The following is a 13,570-nucleotide window of genomic DNA, read 5'->3' as shown; positions in this document are numbered from 1 at the left end:
ATATAGAGATACGCTGTGCACAACTAAGTGATTTAAAACTTGTGTGTGTGTGTGTGTCAGTCTCTGTGTGTCTGTGTGTGTCAGTGTGTGTGTGTGTGTCTGTGTGTGTCAGTGTGCGTGTGTGCATGTGTGCGTGTGTGTCTGTGTGTGTGTGTGTGCGTGTGTGTGTGTGTCTGTGTGTGTCAGTGTGTGTGTGTGTGTGTGTGTGTGTGTGTGTGCATATGGAGTCCAAAGGTGGAGGTGAAATGTCTCCCACTATTACTCCCCACCTTCTATTTTGAGACGAGGGGGCTCACGTCATCTAGAGCTCCCTGGTTTGGTTAGTTTTGCTATCCAGAGAGCCACTTGCATCCATTTGTCTTCGTTCCCTAGTGTTGGGGTTATAGATGATCACCTGGACACTGGGGATCTGAACGCACATCTCCCGTGTGTGACGTATGATGCAAGCACTTTACTCAGTAAGCCATCTTTCCAGCCTGCGATCCAGTATTTCAAAACTATACACACACACACACGAAAACAGTATTTAAAAACACTGTATAACCTCAATCACATCCATATTAGCTCCTCTTTGTTTTACCTTGTGTGGTGGTTTGGATGAGAATTGCTCCAATTGGCTCATATATTTGAATGTTTACTCCACAGTTGGTGGAAATGTTTGAGAAGGATTAAGAATGGTCGTGTTGGAAGAGGTGGGTCGACAGGGGAACTCTGGGGTCTCAAAAGCCTAGCCCATTGCCATTAGCACATGCTCTCCCCGTCTCTGGCTCATGATTGTTGTCTCAACAATAAGCTCTCAGAGACTGTTCCTGCCTATTGACATGCTCCGCACCATGATGGTCAAGGACTCACTCTCTGAAAACGTAAGCAAGCCCACAATTAACTCTTTCCCTTTTATAGGTTGCCTTGGTCAAGGTGTCTCTTCAAAGGCACAGGAGAGTAACTAAGACACCTCCTTTCTTGTGAAACATGAAAAGCATCTTTAATAGTGTATCTTTGAAAAGACCAAGAATTCCAAGACCAATGGGAAGATGAATCAAGTAACACAACACAACTGAATCAAAACTTAGGCTCATGCTGTAGAACCAGATAGAACAGCTTGCAAGCAGGGATGGTTAGAAGCAGAACAGAACAGAAAGCCTAGAAATCATTCTTCATATCAGGAGCCTGATTCCCGATGAGGATGACCATTGTCCCAGAGCAGCCAGTGATGCCTCTACTCCTAGTGCAATCCCAATTGCCCCAGATACTCTGGTTCCACACCACAGAGTCAACCAACTGTAGATAAAAATATTTTTTAACTTGTGTCTGTATTGAGCACATATAGCATTTAGGTCTTGTTATAACTTCCCAAGCAATGAAACATAATGATTTGCATAGTGTGCACATCGTATCAAGTGTTATAAGTCATTTAAAAATGCCTCAAACTCAAACTCATACACAGGGAATGTATATAGCTATAAAAATGTACCTCATTTCATCACAAGTACTTTAGGGTCCTCTATTTTATATCCATGGAGGACAGAAGGACATCCATAGAGAGTGGTCTTGGGACCAAATCCCTATAGGTACCTGGGGACAACTATTCCCAATGCTGCCTTTTACTCTCCACATTTAATTGATTTAGATTAGAAATCAGTGGTCACATATTTACTATATATGACAGTGCTCTGGGACAGAAGATCAAAGGATGATATTTTCCATAAGCTGTTTTGGAACATTTAGAAACCTATGTAGGAAAAGATAAAAATTGATTTGTTCTTTACACCTTGTACACAAATTAACAACAACAGAACTTAGACTTAACTGTGAAAACAAAACAATGAAGTCTTCAGAAAGTGACATAAGAACAAATGTGGGCTTTTATCATCTTTTGGAAAAGAGTGATTTCTTAGCAAAATGCACACATATAACACGCATACGTCTTTTATTTGACTGTGTGTGTGTGTGCGCACTGGTGTTTCATTTGCATGTATGACATGCCTATTGGCGATGGAGGAAGAAGAAGGCATCAGTTGGGAAACTGGAGTTAAGGATTGTTGTAAGCTGCCATGTGGGTCCTGAACCCAGATCCTCTTCAAGAACAAGCATGGGCGCTGTTCAGCAGTTTAGAGCACGTGTTGCTCCTGGAGAGATCCTGTGTTTGATTCCCAGCACCCCCGTGGTGGCTCATAACCATCTATTACTCTTGCACCAGGGGATCCAATGTCCTTTTCTTGCTTCTGAAAGCACCCTGAATGCACGAGGTACACACACACACACACACGCACACACACACACACACACCAGCAAGTGCTCTTAAGTGCTAAGCCATTTCTCCAATCCTAAGCATTTGCACTACACACACACACACACACACACACACACACTTCCTTCCATATTTATTTTCTTTCCTTGTTTTCTTTCTTCCTCTCTTTCTTCTGCCTAAACTCCCAGGCCCATGCCATCCTCCCATCTGATCCTATCAAGCAGCCAGGCTCACAGGTACATTCCACCACATACAGCTTTGTTTGGACATTTTACTACCTATATTTATATAAATTTAGAATTAAAAGTAAAATCCCCAGTTCTGTAGAATGCACCCTTGGAGTTAAATGGCAGGCTTTCTGATCATTTGCATGGATTCTAAATAAGGTCTGAGAGAATGTTCTGTGGGAACAGGCCAGTTCCAGAACTTTTCTCATTTTATCTCAACTGAAATAAACAAAAACCACAGCTGAAGGCAGGGGGAGCTGTGTGATGGCACAGTGGTGGAGAACTGGCTTTCTGAGCTTATAAGGTCGAAACACCTTCTTAAGTGACACAAGGACAGGAATGGCAGATTCTAAGAGGGGCACAAGAGGAGAATCTGCCTGAGTTGCACAAAACTGAGAGTATTTTTGTTCATTTACCTTTTTAAGGATACTTGAAGTCATCAAGGTAGATGTTTGACACATTTTCCATTGGTTCATTTCTCTAAACATGATTATTTTGTTCACTCCAATTTTTTTTTCTCTACTTAAAAGAAAATCATGGCATTGTAACCTGCAAGTCTTATCTGAACAGCTTTATTTCCTGTCTAGGGAGGGATAATCACTAATGGAGAATGAGAAATAGTGTGGCGTGATCCTGGGGCCTAGGACTGGCATTTGTGTGTCTATTGAATAGGAACCCTGACATGATGACTTGGTTGCTACGGTCCTCACTTCATGGAGGAGCTCAAAGGAGAATGGGGCCTTATGTCTCCAAGCTCTAAAGTGCAGAAACCAACATGACTCATCCTGGCTGGAACTCCTGAACGTCCCCTTAAAATTGAGCCCACAAAGAGGAAGAGTAGGTTCTACGCTATCCTAAGAGGTCCTAACACTTCACCACCAATGCCCTTTAGCTTGCTGCCAATGAAAATGAGACGCTGATAATTTCACACTCTCCAGTAACCTTGCATTCAACAAGGCAGCTGAGGCTGGTGAAGACAGATGGTAAATAGCATCCCAATAGCACCTGTTGAGTGCTGTCTTTCCATGAAACCAATTCAGCAGTCCACCTCCTTCCAGTGTCTCTGACAAAAATCCAAAATCTCTACAAAGAGTCAACATCAACAACAAACACCTATTCACCTGTGGTTGCGCCTGAGCTTAGCATGTCAAGGCCCTGGATTTAATATCCAGCATTGGAATAAGTGGTGAGTGAGTGAGTGAGTGAGTGAGTGAGTGAGTGAGTGAGTTTAAGTGAGTAGGAGTGAGTATGAGAAGGAGTGAGCGTGAGAGTGAGTGACTGTGTTCGTGAATACACGAAATAAAAACAACTCAAGACTCAGGAAGGAGCTATTAGATTTCAACCTAAGAAGAGCTGACGGCTCAGAGACATGCAGAGATTATAAAGTATAAAAGGATTTCTACAACTGAACTCTCAAGGCCGTGATGCCAGGTGCTGAAGGTGGTAGAGCTACTACCACACCAAGAAAATAAAGGGGGGCTGGAGAGATGGCTCAGAGGTTAAGAGCACTAACTGCTCTTCCAGAGGTCATGAGTTCAATTCCCAGCAACCACAGGGTAGCTCACAACCATCTATAATGTGATCTGGTGCCCTCTTCTGGCCTGCAGGTGTGCATGCCGACAGAGCACTGTATACATAATAAATAAATAAATGTTTAAAAAAAAAAAAAAAAGAAAATAAACAGAGGTGTGTGGAGAGAGCGAACCTAGTGCAGGGGATGGCCCCGGGGGTGAGCTATAGTGTGCTGGCTCACATGATTCATTAAGTTGAGGAATTTTCTAGCATGCAGGAGGGCTGTGCATTGCAAGAGCAAGCGGATGTTACTGAAGGAGATTTCCACAGTGCGCTTGCACCAGCCCTCCCTTCGTTTTGTAGACTGTTATGCCAGATCCTGTTGAGACTTCATTTCAACAGAGGAAATAAATTTCCTGTGTTTTAAGATGTACGTATTTTAACATTGCACAATATTTTTAGTCGGCTTTAAAAGAATGAAGATGCACCACAAATTTCAGTTCTCTGTGGAAAATATCATGTTAGTTTAAATATTTAAGAAATTAAGCAAGATTCCCTTCCCTCACAGGCTTAATAAACCTGTGCTTCTTCATTTTTTCTTCTCTTAGTGTTTTGAGAGAGTTTTGCTCTATGTCCCAGACTGATTCAAAATTTACAATTCTCCTGCCTCAACCTTCCTTGTGATCTTATTTCATATATATGGCACATATGCTCCACCATCTGTATATTTCCTATTAAGATAATGCAAATGCAGTAAGTATTAGTAATACCTGATTTCACATAACATTACCTATACAAGATATTAGGATCTGTGTATTTTTCCAATTTATTAAGTGCCTCTGTGTGGGGGGGGGGGAGGGTTCCCTATGCGTACAAGTGCACACGTATGTTTGGGTGTGAATGTATGTGGTGTACATGTATGGATAGAGGCCAGAGGACACACTTGGGTACCATTCTCCATGAACTAGCCACATTTTAAAAATATAGTGCCTCTCACTGGCCCAGAACTTGTCAAGTAAATGAGCTAACTAGGCCTGTGAGCCCCAAGGCTCTGCCAGTGTCTGCCTTTCCACAGATGGGATTACAAGTACAACCTGCCATGCCTGGAATTTTTTTTTTTTTTTTTTTTACATAGGTCTGGGCATCAAACTCAGGTCCGCATGGGGCAAGAAATATGCTTTACCAGCTGAGCTGTATCCCCAGGCATCACTTATTTCATTTGTGTCAGTTAATTAAACAGCTCTCTAGTAACTAACTGAGTTAACTGATCCCTTTGGTGCACAGCAATCCCAATGTGAGGACTGGAACTTCTAAGTCTTCAGTGCTGAGGGCCAACATTCTAGGAAGCTTAACCCCTTACATAGCTTATTAAACTTGCATTCTAAGTGTCTTTCCTGTTGCTGTCACAAAATACTTGAAGCTAGGTCTTGGCTCACTGGTCTGCAGACTGGAAGCAGAAACTGTTCTATCAGCCTCTGCTCAATATGTATGATCCTTCCTGCTGCATCATAACTTCTGGCAGAGACACAATTCTCTCCACATTAACCCATAATTCTATTGTAATCCCCCGTTAGAATCCCACTTTAACAAACCAATTCTTTGTTTTTTCTGGAGGGTAAACAAATAGTAGAGGAAAGGAGACACACACACACACGCTATTCAAATAGTCAGAAATGAGACGACAAGTTGATAAGGAAGGTAGCATGAGGTGATAAGTCCAAGAGATGATGTGGGAATTAGTTGTATAACTAAAGTGGTACCTAAAATCTGGGGAAACAGTGGGCCTAGCAGATACTAGGGCAGCTGCCTGTCATCTGGGGGAAATTTTCATTTCATGCTCTGAAAATTTTTCAAACTAATTAAAGAGCTAAACTTAAAAAAGCAAAATGCTATATGCAGAAGTACTGGAATAAATATTAATGTGCTGGCCTTCTGGAAGAAGGAGCCTCAGCTGAGAAATGTCTCCATCAGTTTGGCCAACAGGCAATTAATCTTGACTAATGATCGATGAGGCCTAGCCCACTGTGGGCAGTGCCACCCTGAGCAGGTAGTCTTTGGTAGTATAAGAAAGAAGGCTGACAAAGCCATGAATAACAAGCTGGTGGTCAGCGGTCCTCAGCTCTGGTTCTTGCTCATGGTTTCTGCCTTGACTTCCCCTCAGTGGAGGACTGTGATCAGGACATGTAAGCCAAGTGGCTGCCGGTCATAGTCCACCATAGGAATAGGACGTTAACTAAAGCAATTGGAGAATGTATTTCATATCTTTCAAGTCTCTGAAACAGGACAAAAGATCCAGGAAGTCAAAATCTAAGACACAGAACACGTATCTGATTCTATAAAAATTTCTACCAACATAAAAATAAAATGTGTTTACACGTGAGTAGTGTGCTTAAGACATGTGACCAGGAGGGATACTCAGTGTAGCTAACTATCAGGGATCAAAGGTCGATTGAATTGCCTTTCAATCATAGCATGCTATGCTTCACTGAGGCCCAGGAAGCTCAAGATCCAAACAGAGAGGCATCTGTCCATCTCTCCATTAAGCAGACGGATGAGGACCTAATATGCTTCCCTTCTTGCCATAGCCTGCTAAATATTAAACTGCGAATCAGACACAGCGAGTTTGTGGTGAGGTGGCTATTTGGGAAGACAAATCCTATCAGCAGCTACTGCGACAGGAACACAGCGAAGAACAGCACCCCAGGAGATCAGTGTCTTGAAACTGCCCCCAACGTGTAACTCTACAGTTCTCTTCGATAGTGTCTCTTTTATTCAGCCATTGTGAGCATCGGTTTTTCCGAATAAGGGTTGTCTTTGACTTGCGAAATGAATAAACTCTTTTAGGACTTTGCCAACTCTAAGAGGCAGTGACTCTGCTCAGAGATGTGCATTAGGGGAACCTGGAATGTTAAACACAGAGTTGTTCCTTCAAGAGGAGTGCAAAACCTGCTCTCTCCCCAGAAGGCTAGAGCAGATGTCCTTTTTAGCCTGGTGACATTTGTGCAATCTGTGCGACCAGAGACTTTTCCAAACTCCCCTCCAAGACCCTTCTCAGAAACTTGATTTTTCTCAGTCAACCTATAGAATCTGTCTTTGTGGCAGGTGTCACGTGTTACAGAGTTTCAATATTGTCACGTCTGCCTGCTCTGTATATTTAGCTTCCATTGCTCCTCAGAGAGACGTAGGCATACTTTATTGTACACAGGAGACTGAGTTACTCATCACAAGAATAGTTTTCACCAGACTGTGCTGAGTTTAAATATGCCTAAAATAAACAACTCGGGGTCAGACTCCTGAGATTTGAACCAGCGCCTGCTACTGAGCTGTGCTGCCCTGAACTGCCTTTTTTTCCTTCTGTAGCTTGTCTCTGCTGCCTTGTCTCTCAGAGGCCACTGCAATCAATGCTTTGGTAAACCACAAAGCATTTTGTCTGTGTCCTAACTTCATTTTCATAAGGTGTGCCTCATGTGTATGTATGCATGGGCACCATGATCAAGACATTTTGAGCGAAAAGGCTCTCTTGGGTAGAAAGCACTGTCCTTTGAGACTAAAGTGGGGGCGTTTTGCCTCTCAGGACTGTGCAAAGTTCCAAAGAATTCTCACGTTGAGACAATAAATTCAAGGGGAATCATCAAGGTATAAGAAAGGGAATAGTAGGAAGAGAAGTTGTGTGTGTGTGTGTGTGTGTGTGTGTGTGTGTGTGTGTGTGTGTGTGTGGTGTTTGGAGATAAATATGGTCAAGGCTCTTACTTACATCTCTCATAATGAGACTCAATATTTTGTGCCCTCAATATATACTACTTTTTAAAAGAATTCTGATCTTATTTTGTTTTTCAGGTCCTTGTCTTCCCTTTTCTCTTGGATGTTAAGAAACATTTGCCTTAGACACAGGCAATCTTGTTTCCAGTTACACAGGAAACCATTTTCTTCCTGAGCGGTTCAACCACAGCTTTGTTGTGATGGCAAATCAAACATTTGGAAAGCCCTTTTTGTCAGCTAATTCTCTGAAAAAAAAAATTAATAAACTGCAACCAGCATTGTGTGACAAGTACCAGTGGGGGAAAAAAAGGGATAAAAAATATTTATACTGCTAAAAATTCCACCAAGCCAGAAATCAACTCATATGTGTAAATAAAGTAGCCCTCCCATAGGAAAGTCACCTGTCTCCCAGCCCCATCCTGAATCGTCTTGCCCTTGATATTAACCTTCACTTTTGACAACAGAATTTCCTAGTCTTCTGGGGGGGGGGGGGCGTTGCTTCATCTTAAGAATATTGGCAATAATTCAAAAAGGAAGCTATACTTCATATGATATAATACTTACCTACCAGAGTGGTTTAAAGCTTCATAGAAACTTGTTTGATCCTGTCACTCAGCTATTGAATTGAATAGCACGTGTCCTCATTGCGTGGATGATGAAACCACTAAATAGATGTTACACATGATCCCAAGAGCCAGCATTCAGCCCAGAAAGCCCGCTCCTGCATCTGTGCACTGACACTGCCTTGCACACAGCCTCACACAGGAAAGGGAAGGAGGGACCCTTCCAACCTTGTCAGGACAGCCGCTAGGTGACTAAGCTTTGCAGCAGGTCTTGGAGGTCATTGCTCAGACCCATTTGTCAGTGTTTCTGAATCCCGGAACCTGCTAGCAGCTGGGGATAGGGATGGCTAGAGCAGAGCTTCCTGCCATGGAGTATTTTAACAAGGATGAAGACTCTAAGCGTAAAAGCCATGCTCTGTGGAACACAGATTCGATGAATATAGGAACCAGTCATAGAGCACACTCTACAGCCATGGAAACGAAGACTGTGGCCCAGTGTTTTGTAATGTTCCTTCAAATCCGAGCCAGGCACATGGGAAATCAAGAAAGCTATTACCCATATGGGCCAGGCTGGGCATGGCTGTATCAAGGATGCCCAAGGCCTCAGACACATGGGAAATCAAAAAAGCTGTTACCTGTATGGGCCAGGCTCAAGAGAAATTGCAAGGCTTTTTCAAGGGTTCTGGTATGACTGTTTAGGAAGGTTGGCCAGTGTGTACAAAGACTAGCAACTGTATCCCGCACCCGGCCACCCCAGTGTTTAGAGCCTGACTCTGCTCACCCACAGTGACCTCCTACTCCAAGACTAGCTAGCCCCTCCCCCCTCCTGTACTCACTAATAAACAGGGTGTGGCTCCCAGCTCCACAATAGTTAGAGAACTCCCACTAGATTCCACTTTCACTGTCTATGTCTGCTTGTCTATCTTTTCCTCATTCCCTTGCCACTGCTAGCCAGGGTTCTGGTACTCAGGCAAGAAGGGTGGTGGCAGTCTGGGTTCACTGTACTAAGGGGAAAAAAAATACTACAGTCACAGTACAATTCTAGAAGCACAAGAGACAAAATGTCCCAGTCAGTGAAACAGATACGCAGTTCTCAGAGAAGCAGAGGTTATATTTTCAGAGGGAACAGGTGAGCTGGGTGCCTTGGTCCTCTGCAAAAGTGTCCACCCTGAACCAGTCATGGCACAGTCACTCCCAGCCCAGAGATTTATAGCCTAATACTAAAGATTACTAAGGGGTTATTACTGAAGGCTATGTCTTTGACAACCATGTTGCCTGGTAACAATTTCCTTGTTGATTTCATATCTCTTCTTATCATTGTTTCTGTAACTTCTGCAAATCTATCCGTATGCTGTTGCCTCCCACGTGAAATAAAGCATCTTTATATTCTGGGATTGCCAGGCAGCAGGAGAAAATGATGGATTCATCAGGCTTAATTCTGAAATAAAAAGCCAGAGGCTTTGATATTATTGCAGCCCCAACTTCAGTTTGAGTTTAAGCATTGCTGGACACACCTACTGGCTATTTAAGCACCACCAGTGAAGCCTGAGACAGTGACTGCCAAAGCCAGGATGGAAGAAAGCAGAATGTGAAATTCAGGGTTCTGTTTCATGTGCTGGGATGATCTGGGCAGAACTAGACTGCCTACAGGTCAGGGCTGTGGTGGGGAGGTCTGAGCTCTGAATAATATAAAGCAGGAAGGCATGGTTCCTTTTGTTCTAGCAGTCAAAAAACGCTCAGTCTTAAATAGATCAGTTGAAATTTGAGGGATGTATTGTGACAGAAGCCAAGTTCATTTAAGTCAAGAAGAATTGGGTTTGTGTGTGTGTGTGTGTGTGTGTGTGTGTGTGTGTGTGTGTGTGTGTGTGTTTTGAGTGCATGCATGTATGTGGTATGTGTGTAGGTACATGTATGTGGAGGCTCAAGGTGCCTCCTGTGTGTTTACTATACCTTACATATCAAGGCAGGCTCTCTCACTGACAGCAGCAGGCCATCCCAGCTGGTCTAGCCAGCCAGTTTGCTCCAGGGATCGCCTGACACACTTACTCACCTTTTACGTGGGTTCTTGGGCTTTGAACTCCCATCCTCACACTTGTCTGGCAAAGACTTTACCCTCTGGGCTATTTCCATAGGTCCCCAAAATAAAGTGTGATAGCTATTCCTGATGGATCTCAGAGCTTCAAAGCTCAGAGGACTGATTAAAGTCTGGAATTCTGTAGCCAAGCCCTATCCATTGCCTTCAAATTGTACATACTTGAAGACGAAATGTTTTCAACATTTGTCTCCAGCAAATGGTGCTATTTCCACAGACTGTGGAGCCTTTAGGAGGTAGGTCCAAGTGGTATAAGTCATTGTGGGCAACATAATGCCCAGCCCCCAGTTCCTATGCAGCTGTTTCAAGCCTTCTGTGTCACAGACAGCTTCCACTATGTTTCCTTGCTATGGAGTAAGCTGATCCACCATGCCTTCTCTGCCTGATGGTTCCCAAAAACTCTTTTCTCCCTTAAAGTATTTTTGTTACAACAATACAAAAGTAACCAATATAGGCCTCTTTAAAATAAAAATGCTTGTCATGAAAATAATAATATTTAGTTGCCATTTATATCTTTGTGACAGTCACTTTTAATTTTGGGGGATATGAAGAACAGGAGTCTGAGTCCATTATTTGACAGAGGAGGCATGCTGAGGGCTCTGGGATCAGGAGAAAATGACAAAATGATGCCTGACTTAGACACCTTTCCAGTACTATGGCTTAGATAACCCCAAATCCACACATACCTAACAATTACAGACTTATTTTGGTTTCTCCTTCTTCCTCATCCAAAGATCTGTAATTATAGATCCTCATAGGAGAAAAACTTATTCAAATCTATGCACATAAATACATTGAGACAAAACTGATAAAAATAAATAAATAAAAGGGGTTGGCAAATCTACTTTTATAGTTGGAGACCATGGTACATGTGTCTGGGAAGAGAGGACTTTTGACATAGACTAGCTTTGTAAGATGGATGCTGTGTTACATAGTTAACTAAGGACAGTTCTTTAGGGAATCTTGGGCCAATCTAGCCCCTTACCTCTACTTCTTATTCTCAAAAACAAGTGTTCGAAAGGATGTTAGGAACACAACATCTTGAGAAAGAGGACCCTCTTCTACACAATGGCTGTCTTTTCTGTGCTTTAGGTCATCTTGTCAGTTAGCCCTGGGAAAATAATGGCCAGGATAGCAAGCTTCTGGGCTCTCTTTATGGTGGTACACGGTAGAAAATCCATCTACTCTGTTAAGTATTCCTGAGCCTTGAGGCTCAGTTCCCAGGGCACCCCAGACTTCCACTGTCTATCCCTACCTGCCTATAGCTCACTGCCTGTAGGCATGTTGTATCTGAGCAGATGCAAGAAAGTTGAAACCAGTGCAGAGTAAGATGACTCCACAAAACCTTTCTAGACCTGCTTCCAGCAACGAGGAAGAAAAGCTAAGGGATTAGACTGAATGTCATGGGAGTCATTAAGCACGTAGAGTGGAGGAGCCAACTTCATTACTCACATGATTATGAAAGTATCCTGCCTTGTTATAGCCTCTCTTTTTACAACCCACTTCTTTTAAATGTGCTGTTTCTGTGCTTGAGGGCGTGGTGTTCATAGGCCTGCATTAATGAGAAAAGTTAAGATGGAATGCATTGTCTGTCAAACTGCTATTCTGATCTTTTTTAATCTCCACACGGTCAAGTTGCTGTCACACTGCGGGAATTAGATTAAGTGACTCAGATGTTCCTTTCCTGTCCTGTGATTATATGTCCTGTGGCTGAATCAGAGATTATCACCAGCTCCACGTATTTATATTTTAAAACACAAGGAAAACAATATTCAGGAGGAAACCACAGAGTGATTAACACACTTGGATTTGCAGGTGGCAGAACAACTGCACCTGGACAGGTCCTAGCACAGCAAAGCAATGCCAGCCCCTTCTAGACATAACCCAAGATCAGAGAGAAATACCTTTCCTATGACTGCACAGGGGACTTTGATTTCTATGACAAACACTGTGTCTGAACCCTGGCATTTTTAAATTAATTTATTCAGATTACATCTCAATTGTTATCCCCTCACTTGTATCCCCCCGTTCCTCTCTCCCTCCCTCTTTCATCCTATTCCCCTCCCTTAGGTCTGTGACAAAAGGGGACCTCCTCCACTATATGGTCATAGGCTATCAAGTCTCATTTTGGTAGCCTGTCTATTCTTCCTCTGAGTGCCACCAGGCCTCCCCACCAAGGGGAAGTGGTCAAATATGGGGCAACAGAGCTTATGTTAAAGTCAGTCCCCGCTCTCCACACAACTGTGGATAACGTCCTGTCCCTTGGCTAGATCTGAGTAGGGGTTCAATGTTTACTGCATGTACTGTCCTTGGTTGATGCAGTAGTTTGAGCAGGTCCGCCCGACATGATGTTCTTCTTGGAGGTCTCTAGGACCCTCTGGATCCTTCTATTTCCCCATTCTCCCATATTTCTCTGACCTAGAGTCTCAATAGGAGGTCCTTGCATCTATCCCAATCTCCTGGTAAGTGAAGACTTTTATGGGACATTCCTTTTGAGTTAGTTGAACCCTGGTATTTTGTCATTGTCAGTTACAGCGCATGCTACATAGGATGGTGGTGGCGTAGACTGTAATGGAGCTCCCACATTCCCATGTCCTAGCTCTATCATGCACCAGGCCTCACTCGTGTTTGTCGTGTGGCTACAGCCAAGAAACATACTGCCCTGCCTGGGGTACAAAATGCACAGCTTGCTGAGTGACAGGACATGTTTGTTGTGAGAAAGAATCTCACAAATTGAAGGTGTCCAGTCCAAAACAACAGCAAAGAGTAGAGGATGGTGATGCCACCTAAGTGGTAGGTTTTTAAGACATAATGCAAACATGATGGCACACATTGGAAATTCCAGCACTCCAAAGGCTGAAGTAAGGCAGTCAGCATTGCAAGGTGAGACCCTGTACATTTCAGGCCTCAATGACGGGGTTCCATTGCAATTTAATCTTGATCTACAGATCAAGAAGATGGAAAAAAAACCACAAAGACAATAACCTTGACCATACTACGATTTGAATTCCAGAAGACTCACTCCTGGCCCATGCTCCTCACTGTGCATGGATGACAGGGTTGTCGACAAAACCCCAGCTATGGAAGTGGGCAAAGGTCGGTAGGGGAGTATGCAAAGGTCTCCATTCCTCTTACAAAGTCCAGTTTGTAGGCTGTCCATCCTGTCACA

This window comes from Acomys russatus, chromosome 3 (assembly GCF_903995435.1).
Source record: "Acomys russatus chromosome 3, mAcoRus1.1, whole genome shotgun sequence".
Taxonomy (NCBI): domain Eukaryota; kingdom Metazoa; phylum Chordata; class Mammalia; order Rodentia; family Muridae; genus Acomys; species Acomys russatus.
The sequence above is the reverse complement of the archived record's forward strand: the minus strand, read 5'-3'. Positions refer to the sequence as shown.